The sequence below is a fragment of the Hordeum vulgare genome, chromosome 7H (genome assembly GCF_904849725.1).
Source record: "Hordeum vulgare subsp. vulgare chromosome 7H, MorexV3_pseudomolecules_assembly, whole genome shotgun sequence".
NCBI classification, from domain to species: Eukaryota; Viridiplantae; Streptophyta; class Magnoliopsida; order Poales; family Poaceae; genus Hordeum; species Hordeum vulgare.
In genome coordinates, this window is record NC_058524.1 from 430,143,787 (window position 1) to 430,153,729 (window position 9,943).

Sequence of the window (9,943 nt, forward strand, 5' to 3'; positions counted from 1 at the left end):
AAGATCCGCCTCGGTCAAATCCAATTCAACTAAAGTTGAAGAAACCGACACCCGCCAGTCATCTCTATGCAACGAGTTGCATGTTGGTCGATGAAACCAGTCTCTCGTAAGCGTACGAGTAATGTCGGTCTGGGCCGCTTCAATCCAACAATACTGCCGAATCGAGAAAAGACTAAGGAGGGTAGCAAATCGAACATCAACGCCCACAAAAACTTTTGTGTTCTACTCGAGATTACATCTACGCATGAACCTAGCTCATGATGCCACTATTGGGGAATGTTGCATGGGAAACAAAAAACTTCCTACGCACACGAAGACCTATCATGGTGATGTCCATCTACGAGAAGGAGATCGGATCCACATACCCTTGTAGATCTCCACGCGGGAAGCGTTGAGAAACGCGGTTGATGTAGTGCTAATTCTTCACAATCCGTCCCACGAACCGTCTCACTATGTGTCCCACGATCCGTTCCGATCTAGCACCGAACGGATGGCACCTCAGCATACGTACAGGTCGATGACAATCTCCTCCTTCTTGATCCAGCAAGAGATACGAGGAAGTAGATGAGTTCTCCGGCAGCGTGACGGCGCGCCGGTGATGGTGATGATCTATTCCTGCAGGGCTCCGCCCGAGCTCCGCAGAAATCCGATCAAGAGGAAGAACTACGAGGTATAGGTTTGAGTTGCATGTGGCAAGTTGTGTCTCAAAAACCCTAAAACCACCAATATATATAGGAGGATGGGAGGGGCTAGCCTTGGGGCTCAAGGGATACCCAAGGGCGCCGGCCGAAGGGAGGAGGAGCACTCCCACTCCAATTTGGTTTGGGAAGGAGGAGTCCTCCTCTTCCTTCCCACCTCCCTCTTTTTTTTGGTTTTTCTCCATGTGGAGCCATAGCCCACTTGTGCTGGCCTCCCCAGCCCACTAAGGGTTGGTGCGCCACCCTAGTGCTATTGGGATCACTCCCGGGTGGGTGGGCCCCTCCTGATGAATACTCGGAACCCATTCGTCACACCCAATACACTGCCGGTAATGCCCGAAATCTTTACGGTGACCAAATGAAACCATCCTATATATCAATCTTCATTTCCGGACCACTCCAGAAACCCTCGTGATGTGTGTGATCTCATCTGGGACTCCGAACAACCTTAGGTCACCAACACATATAACTCAACTATACTCAAACGTCATCGAACCTTAAGTGTGCAGACCCTGCGGGTTCGAGAATTATGTAGACATGACCCGAGACACTCGTCGGTCAATATCCAATAGCGGGACCTGGATGTCCATATTGGATCCTACATATTCTACGAATATCTTATCGGTTGAACCTTTGTGCTAAGGATTCATATAATGTCACGCCCAAGATGCGACCCTATCCTCAATTTGGCACGAGGGTCGCGTCAGGGATAGAAGCGCATCTCGTCGTGTCGCAAGAATGGATATCATTACAGGTACATGTACTGAAAAGAAGAGATATATATAGAATTGGCTTACACTCGCCACAAGCTACATCAGAGTCACAGCAGTACAGTAGATAATCATCATGAATAAGAGCAGGGTCCGACTACGGACGAAAACAAACGAGAAAAGAAGAACGACGTCCATCCTTGCTATCCCAGGCTACTGGCCTGGAACCCATCCTAGATCGATGAAGAAGAAGAAGAATCAGCTCCGAATGAACAATCAACGCGCTCGCGTCGAGTAACCTTTACTTGTACCTGGAACTGGTGTTGTAGTAATCTGTGAGCCACAGGGGACTCAGCAATCTCATTTCCAAAGGTATCAAGACTAGCAAAGCTTAATGGGTGAGGTATGGTTAAGTGGTGAGGTTGCAGCAGCGGCTAAGCATATATTTGGTGGCTAAACTTACAAGTACAAGAAATAAGAGGGGGAAGATCTACGCATAGCGGGCGTGACTACTGATGATCAAATAAATGATCCTGAACACCTACCTACGCCAGACATAACCCCACCGTGTCCTCGATCGGAGAAGGAACTCACGAAAGAGACAATCACGGTTAGGCACATAGTTGGCAAGTTTTAATTAAGTTATCTTCAAGTTATCTAGAACCAGTGTTAAACAAAGTTTACACGTTGCCACTTAACCGCGAGCACGGCTTTCCGAAAGATTTAACCCTGTAGGGGTGCTCCAACTAGTCCATCACAAATTACCACAAGCCGCATAGAAATCCTCGATCACGACACTCGCAATCTCGTCGGATTCCTTAGTGGAATACCTCAACTCTAAGATTACCCAAAGCATCACCGGAATCCCGATGCACAAGATATCTCGTCAAAGGTAAAACTAATCCAGCAAGGCCGCCCGACGTGTCGACAATCCCGATAGGAGCCGCGTATCTCGTTCTCAGGAGACGACGGATGAGCTAGACGTCGGGATTGCTAAACCTCTGGGTGACCAGAGGGGCACCGGACATCGCTCAGGTTGGACCAACACTCATGAGGAGCACTGGCCCGGGGGTTGATTAATTATCCTCGGGGTTCGGAAAGTCCCTATGCAATTTTATTAGGTTATAAGCAAATGTAGTACCAAAGTTGGGCCTTGCCAGACCAGCTTTAATCTAAAACGAATTATCAAGGGGGTCCCCATAACAACCCCGATCGTGTTAGGAGCGCTCAATTATGGAACATAACACCGGTAGCCGAAAACTAAGGGGGCAAAGGTGGAACAAAACACCAAGCTAGAAAGGCCAAGCCTTCCACCTTTTACCAAGTATATAGGTGCATTAAATTAAATAGCATTAATAGGGTGATATGACAAGGAACCCATGTTATCCCATGGAAGCAACTGCACCTGCAATTAGCAACGCTAACAACATGGTTAAGCAAGCAGTAACACAGTGAATCAGTGGTTTGCTAGGTTGAACAGGTTGAAGGTTTTCATGGCATTGCTGAGAGGCTGACATTTAACATGTGGTAGGCAACGAGACATAAACGATAGAAGCGATAAAACTAGCATGGCAATGATAGTAATGGTATCTGGGGAAATGGTCATCTTGCCTGAGATCCCGCTTGGAAGAAGAATGACTCCGTGAAGCACACGAACCGATGTAGTCGAACGGGTCCTCACATCTGACACGCTTGCGGAGCTCTATCGGGACGGGGAAACCGGAAACAAGCATCAACAAACGATATACACCACACGATGCACAACACAAATGATGCATGAGCAGCTGAAAACATGCAAGACACGGCATGACAACTCACAACAACCATATACTACACAATAAGTGAAGTTCAATATGCAACGAGTTGCATATTGATGAAACTCCACATATGAATTATTTAGTTCTATCCCGATTAGGTACTCGGCAATATTAAATGTGATTAAACATGGCAACAGGTGAAGCGCAATTAATCTACCTATCTAGGCATTTTAAATGAGGTCGGAAATGACATATAGCATCTCCGAGACGACCTCACATGTTAATTTATAATTCTGTCCAGATCTGAACTAACACATTTAATTAGTTGTTAAACAGCAAAAGAAATAGGTTCACGTGATTCTACGCATCCTTACAAGCAATTTACACATAGAGAACATCTTCAACACAGCTACGGTTCAAAAGATACAAGCACCGCAAGATATGATGGCATGAATGTAGTATGTGAGCAACGACGGTCACGAGCACTTCAAAACATACAGCCAGCAAGATAAAATGAAAATACATGATATTCTAAGAAATTTTCATGTAGGACACGATCAAAACGGAGCTACGGATCAACAACTACGAGCAAAATAAGAAATCACTACAATCTGCCAAAATCAGCCACATAGCACTTTCTACACCCCACATCTACGGGCTACACAAATCCAAATGGCTCCAACAAGGCATGAGACGAAAGAGGGAAAGAAGCACTACAACAAACAACTAACAACAACTAGCATGGCATCATGGATCACTAGAAAAAGAAGTCACAAAATGGCTTCTCACACACAGTTTCAGACTTAGTGAAAATTACACTTCATGGAAGTGCAGTTTTTGATCTGAAGCCATATTGACAACAGCAAAACCAATAGCTACAGGACTCCAAATTGCATGAAAATTAATAGCATGCTAGAGAAACATAAATTCTACAACTAACTACATTGCACCAACCTCAAAAGAGTTACAGATCACAAGGTAGAAGGAAGACAAGACAGCAACAAAATATAACAGATTCCAGACTTAGAAATATTTCAGCATCTCCAAATCAGCACTATTTCTAGCAACTTGAGAGCAAGCAAACCACACCTAAACATGCATTTCTATTGCAACCAAAAATACCAGGGCTAGACTAAACATCAAACAACAACTCCCGAGTTGACAACTCCTTCAAACGAAGCACGGAATAAATCCTACGAAATAGACAAGAGGGCAACATAGCAAAATATCTCGCGAACTAACTTTCTCAAAGCTACAAATAATTACACAGAAAAATCCATAGGATTTTTCTACCCCGAAAACATATAACACATGTGGGGTTGCAACACAAAATATTGCCACACGTAAATGCGAGATAATGCCCTAAGCATGGAAAATAAACTAGCGGTAAATCCCTACACGCAAAAATACGAACGACCGATCTAAAATACATGGCAAGAGGGTTCCTAAAACATGGACATTTCTACTACGGCATCCGAGCAACCCGGACACGCGCAAAAAACAACTACGGAATGAATCATATTCGACCAGCACGTAAATCTTTGCATATGGCATCTCAAACTACGTCAAACAACTATGCAAGTTGCAAAAAAGGATTCTACGCGCAAAACTACACGAAATCCATATGCTACACGCCTCGTTCCGACAAACGGTTAAAAAGTTACGGGAGTTTTATTAAACGTCTAATTTCTGGAATTTATTATAATTCTGAAAATTCCTAATAAACCTATTGGGCCGAACCCATCTACGGTCCTAAACAGAGGCAGCGCAAGGTAGCAATTGCTCGCCTGGGGTGAGGGAAAGAGGCAGGGGGAGACCTCACCTTGGGCCGGTCGGGGATCTGCTAGAGATGGGCCGGTTGGTAGGCTGCAGCAGACTCGGCCGGGGAGGAGGCCCACGCGGCCAGGCGAGGCAGGCCTGGTCGGGCGAGGCGGCCCAGGCAAGGCGCTACGCCCGGTCATCGCCTGGTTCCTCGATCAGGAGCCCATGGCAGCGCTGGTTAGCGGCAGGAGCCGAGGAGGCACACGCGAGGGGATTGCCAGGCCGTGGCAGCCGGCGAGGGCATCCGGCCTCGAGCTGCCCGGATCTGCGCGGGGTGGCTGTGGCGGCCACCGAGGAGACTCCCGGCAAGGCTGGATCCGGCGAGTAGAAGGGGCGCGGCGGAAGGAACGGGGTCGGCGACGAGGCTGCGAGGAGGCCGGCGGGCAGCCGGATGCGGCGGCGAGGTGTTGCGGCTCGCTCTCCGGCGAGCTGCTGCGGCTGCAGGGCATAGGGAGCTTGGGGCGACGCGGCAGGGAGTGGCGGCTCGCCACCAGGGCACAGGAGCACGGGGGTTGCGGGAGTTCGGGCTCGGCGGGCCCCGGATGGGCTTGTGCGGGCCGGCCGCTGGGGGAGGAGGGAGACCAGGTGGCGGCGGCTGGGTTGGTGGGTGCGGAAATCGAGGCAACCAGCTAGGGTTTGCCAAAAATGGCAGGGAGGGCATCTATTTATAGGAAGGGGCTAGGTTAGAGGGTATCTGGGGGTTTTTCGACCCTCCGATCGCGATCGTGCGGTCTGATCGGAGAGGTGGGTTAGCGTTGGCTGTGTAGAGTGGCATTGGCTAAGATGAGAGGGAAGACGGGCGACCCGGCAATGTATTTTAAAACACCGACAGACGTCCGGCGATAGACCGAATACGGTGCCGCTACGGTCGAACATTCGGGTACCAGACGGACTCCGATCGCGGCGAAATTTGACAGGAAGCCCATCTATAAGTAATTACGACCACATACCAAGTTTTACCCCGATCAGAGAAAGTTTTCAACACACTTTTAAAACAGGGTTTTGACGATGTCGTGGGCGCGTGCGTGTGTGAACGGGCTCGGAACGAATAACGACGAGAACCGGCAACTTTTGAAAACGGGCGGCAATGGGGTGCTGATGCAATGCTGATGATGCCTATGATGGAATGATGATGCGACAAAAGAAAATAGACACACGACGAAAACGGAATAGAAGGGGAATCTTCTGGAACGTCGGCATCGGGTTGTCACATATAATCTCGTATAACATTCCCTTTGTCCTTCGCTATGTTACTTGCCCGAGATTTGATCGTCGGTATCACTATACCTATTTCAATCTCGTTACCAGCAAGTCTCTTTACTCGTTCCGTAATACAAGATCCCGTGACTTACACTTGAGTCACATTTCTTGCAAGGCTTATATGTGATGTTGTATTACCGAGTCGGCCCCGAGATACCTCTCCGTCACACGGAGTGACAAATCCCAGTCTTGATCCATGCTAACTCAACGGACACCTTCGGAGATACCTGTAGAGCACCTTTATAGTCACCCAGTAACGTTGTGTCATTTGATACACACAAGGTATTCCTCCGGTGTCACTGAGTTACATGATCTCATGGTCATAGGAATGAATACTTGACACACGGAAAACAATAGCAACGAAATGACATGATCACATGCTACATTTATAATTTGGGTCTTGGCCATCACATCATTCTCCTAATGATGTGATCCAGTTATCAAGTGGCAACACTTGCATATGGTCAGAAAACCTTAACCATCCTTGATCAACTGGCTAGCCAACTAGAGGCTTACTAGGTACATTGTTTTGTCTACATATCCACACATGTATCTATGCATTCATTCAATACAATTAAAGCATGGATAATAAATGATTATCTTGAAACAGAAATATAATAATAACTATTTTATCATTGCCTCTAGGGCATATTTCCAACAGTCTCCCACTTGCACTAGAGTCAATAATCTAGTCTCACATTGCTATGCGATTTACATTGGAATGAATCTAACACCCATACAGTTCTGATGTTGATCATGCTTCGCTCGTGTAAGAGGTTTAGTCAGCGGATCTGCTACATTCAGATCCGTGTGCACTTTGCAAATATTTACGCCCTCTCTTTCAACATAGTCGCGGAGGAGGTTGAAGCATCGTTTGATGGGTCTAGTCTTCTTGTGAAACCTTGGTTCCTTTGCTAAAGCAATGGCACCAGTGTTGTCATAGAACAGAGTTATTGGATTTAGTGCGCTCGACACAACTCCAAGATCCGTCATGAACTGCTTCATCCAGACACCCTCCTTAGCTGCCTCCGAGGCAGCCATGTACTCTGCCTCACATGTAGAATCTGCTACGACGCTCTGTTTGGAACTGCACCAGCTTACCACACCCCCATTAAGAATAAATATGTATCCGGTTTGAGACTTGGAGTCATCCGGATCAGTGTCAAAGCTTGCATCGACATAACCCTTTACGACGAGCTCTTCGTCACCACCATAAACGAGAAACATTTCCTTAGTCCTTTTAAGGTACTTCAGAATATTCTTGACCGCCGTCCAGTGATCCACTCCTGGATTACTTTGAAACCTGCCTGCCATACTTATCGCCAGGCTGACGTCCGGTCTGGTGCACGGCATTGCATACATGATAGACCCTATGGCTGAAGCATAGGGGACGGTACTCATCTTTTCTTTATCTTCCGTAGTTACAGGACACTGAGTCTTACTCAATTTTATACCTTGTAATACTCGCAAGAACCCCTTCTTGGACTGCTCCATTTTGAACTTGTTCAAAACTTTATCAAGGTATGTGCTTTGTGAAAGTCCTATTAGGCGCCATGATTTATCCCTATAGATCTTAATGCCTAATATGTAAGCAGCTTCTCCTAGGTCCTTCATTAAAAAAACATTTGTTCAAGTAATCTTTTACGCTCTCTAAAAACTCCACATTGTTTCCAATCAGCAATATGTCATCCACATATAATATTAGAAATGCCATAGAGCTCCCACTCACTTTCTTGTAAATACAAGATTCTCCAACAACTTGTATAAACCAAAATGCTTTGATCACCTCATCAAAGCGCTTATTCCAACTCCGAGATGCTTGCACCAGTCCATAAATGGATCGCTGGAGCTTGCATACTTTGTTAGCATTCTTTGGATCGACAAAACCTTTGGGTTGCATCATATACAACTCTTCCGTAAGACAAATGTTAAGGAACTCCGTTTTGACATCCATCTGCCAGATTTCATAATCGAAAAATGCAGCTATTGCTAACATGATTCGAACGGACTTAAGCATCACTACCGGTGAGAACGTCTCATCATAGTCAACTCCTTGAACTTTATAAACGATCACATTACCGTCCATGTCCGTCTTCTTCTTAATGATCCATTTGTTCTAAATAGCCTTGCGACCTTTAAATAATACTTCCAAAGTCCACACTTTGTTTTCATACAAAGATCCTATCTCATACTTCATGGCCTCCAGCCATTTGTTGGAATCCGGGCCCACCATTGCTTCTTCATAATTCGCAGGTTCATTGTTGTGTAACAACATGATAGATAAGACAGGATTACCGTACCGCTCAGGAGCAGTACGTGATCTTGTCGACCTGCGAGGTCCGATAGTAACTTGATCCGAAGCTTCATGATCATCATCATTAGCTTCCTCCTCAACCAGCATCACTTCGACATAGGTTTCCCCCTGCCCTGCTCCACCTTCTAGAGGGAGCAGAGGTTCTACAACCTCATCAAGTTCTATCTTCCTCCCACTCAATTCTTTCGAGAGAAACTCCTTCTCAAGAAAAGCTCTGTTCTTAGCAACAAACACTTTGCCCTCGGATCTGAGATAGAAGGTATACCCAACTGTCTCCTTTGGGTAACCTATGAAGACGCACTTTTTCGCTTTGGATTCCATCTTTTCAGGCTGAAGCTTTTTTGCATAAGCATCGCATCCCCAAACTTTAAGAAACAACAACTTCGGCCTCTTGCCATACCATAGCTCATATGGTGTCGTCTCAATGGATTTTGACGATGCCCTATTTAAAGTGAATGCAGTTGTCTGTAATGCATAACCCCAAAATCATAACGGCAAATCGGTAAGAGACATCATAGATTGCACCATATCTAACAAAGTACGATTACGACGTTTGGACACGCCATTACGCTGTGGTGTTCCAGGCGGTGTCAACTATGAAACAATTCCACATTGTCTTAAGTGAGCACCAAACTCGAAACTCAGATATTCGCCCCCTCGATCGGATCATAGGAACTTGATCTTCCTGTTACGATGATTTTCAACTTCATTCTGAATTTGCTTGAACTTCTCAAACGTTTCAGACTTGTGCTTCATAAAGTAGATATATCCATACCTACTCAAATCATCAGTGAAGGTGCGAAAATAACGATATCCGGCGGGCGCTTCCACACTCATCGGATCGCATACATCAGTATGTATGATCTCCAACAAGTCACTTGCACGCTCCATTGTTCCAGAGAACGGAGTCTTAGTCATCTTGCCCATGAGGCATGGTTTGCACGTGTCAAGTGATTCAAAATCAAGTGACTCCAAAATCCCATCGGTATGGAGTTTCTTCGTGCGCTTTACTCCAATATGACCTAAGCGGCAGTGCCACAAGAACGTGGCACTATCATTGTTAACTCTACATCTTTTGGTCTCAATGTTATGTGTATGTGTGTCATCACAATCAAGATTCAATATGAACAAACCTCTCGCATTGGGTGCATGACCATAAAAGATATTACTCATAAAAATAGAACAGACATTATTCTCTAACTTAAATGAGTAACCGTCTCGCAATAAACAAGATCCAGATATAATGTTCATGCTTAATGCAGGCACTAAATAAAAAATATTTAAGTTCATCAATAATCTTGATGGTAACTGAAGTGAGACTGTGCCAACGACGATTGCATCAACCCTGGAACCATTTCCCACGCGCATCGTCACTTCACCCTT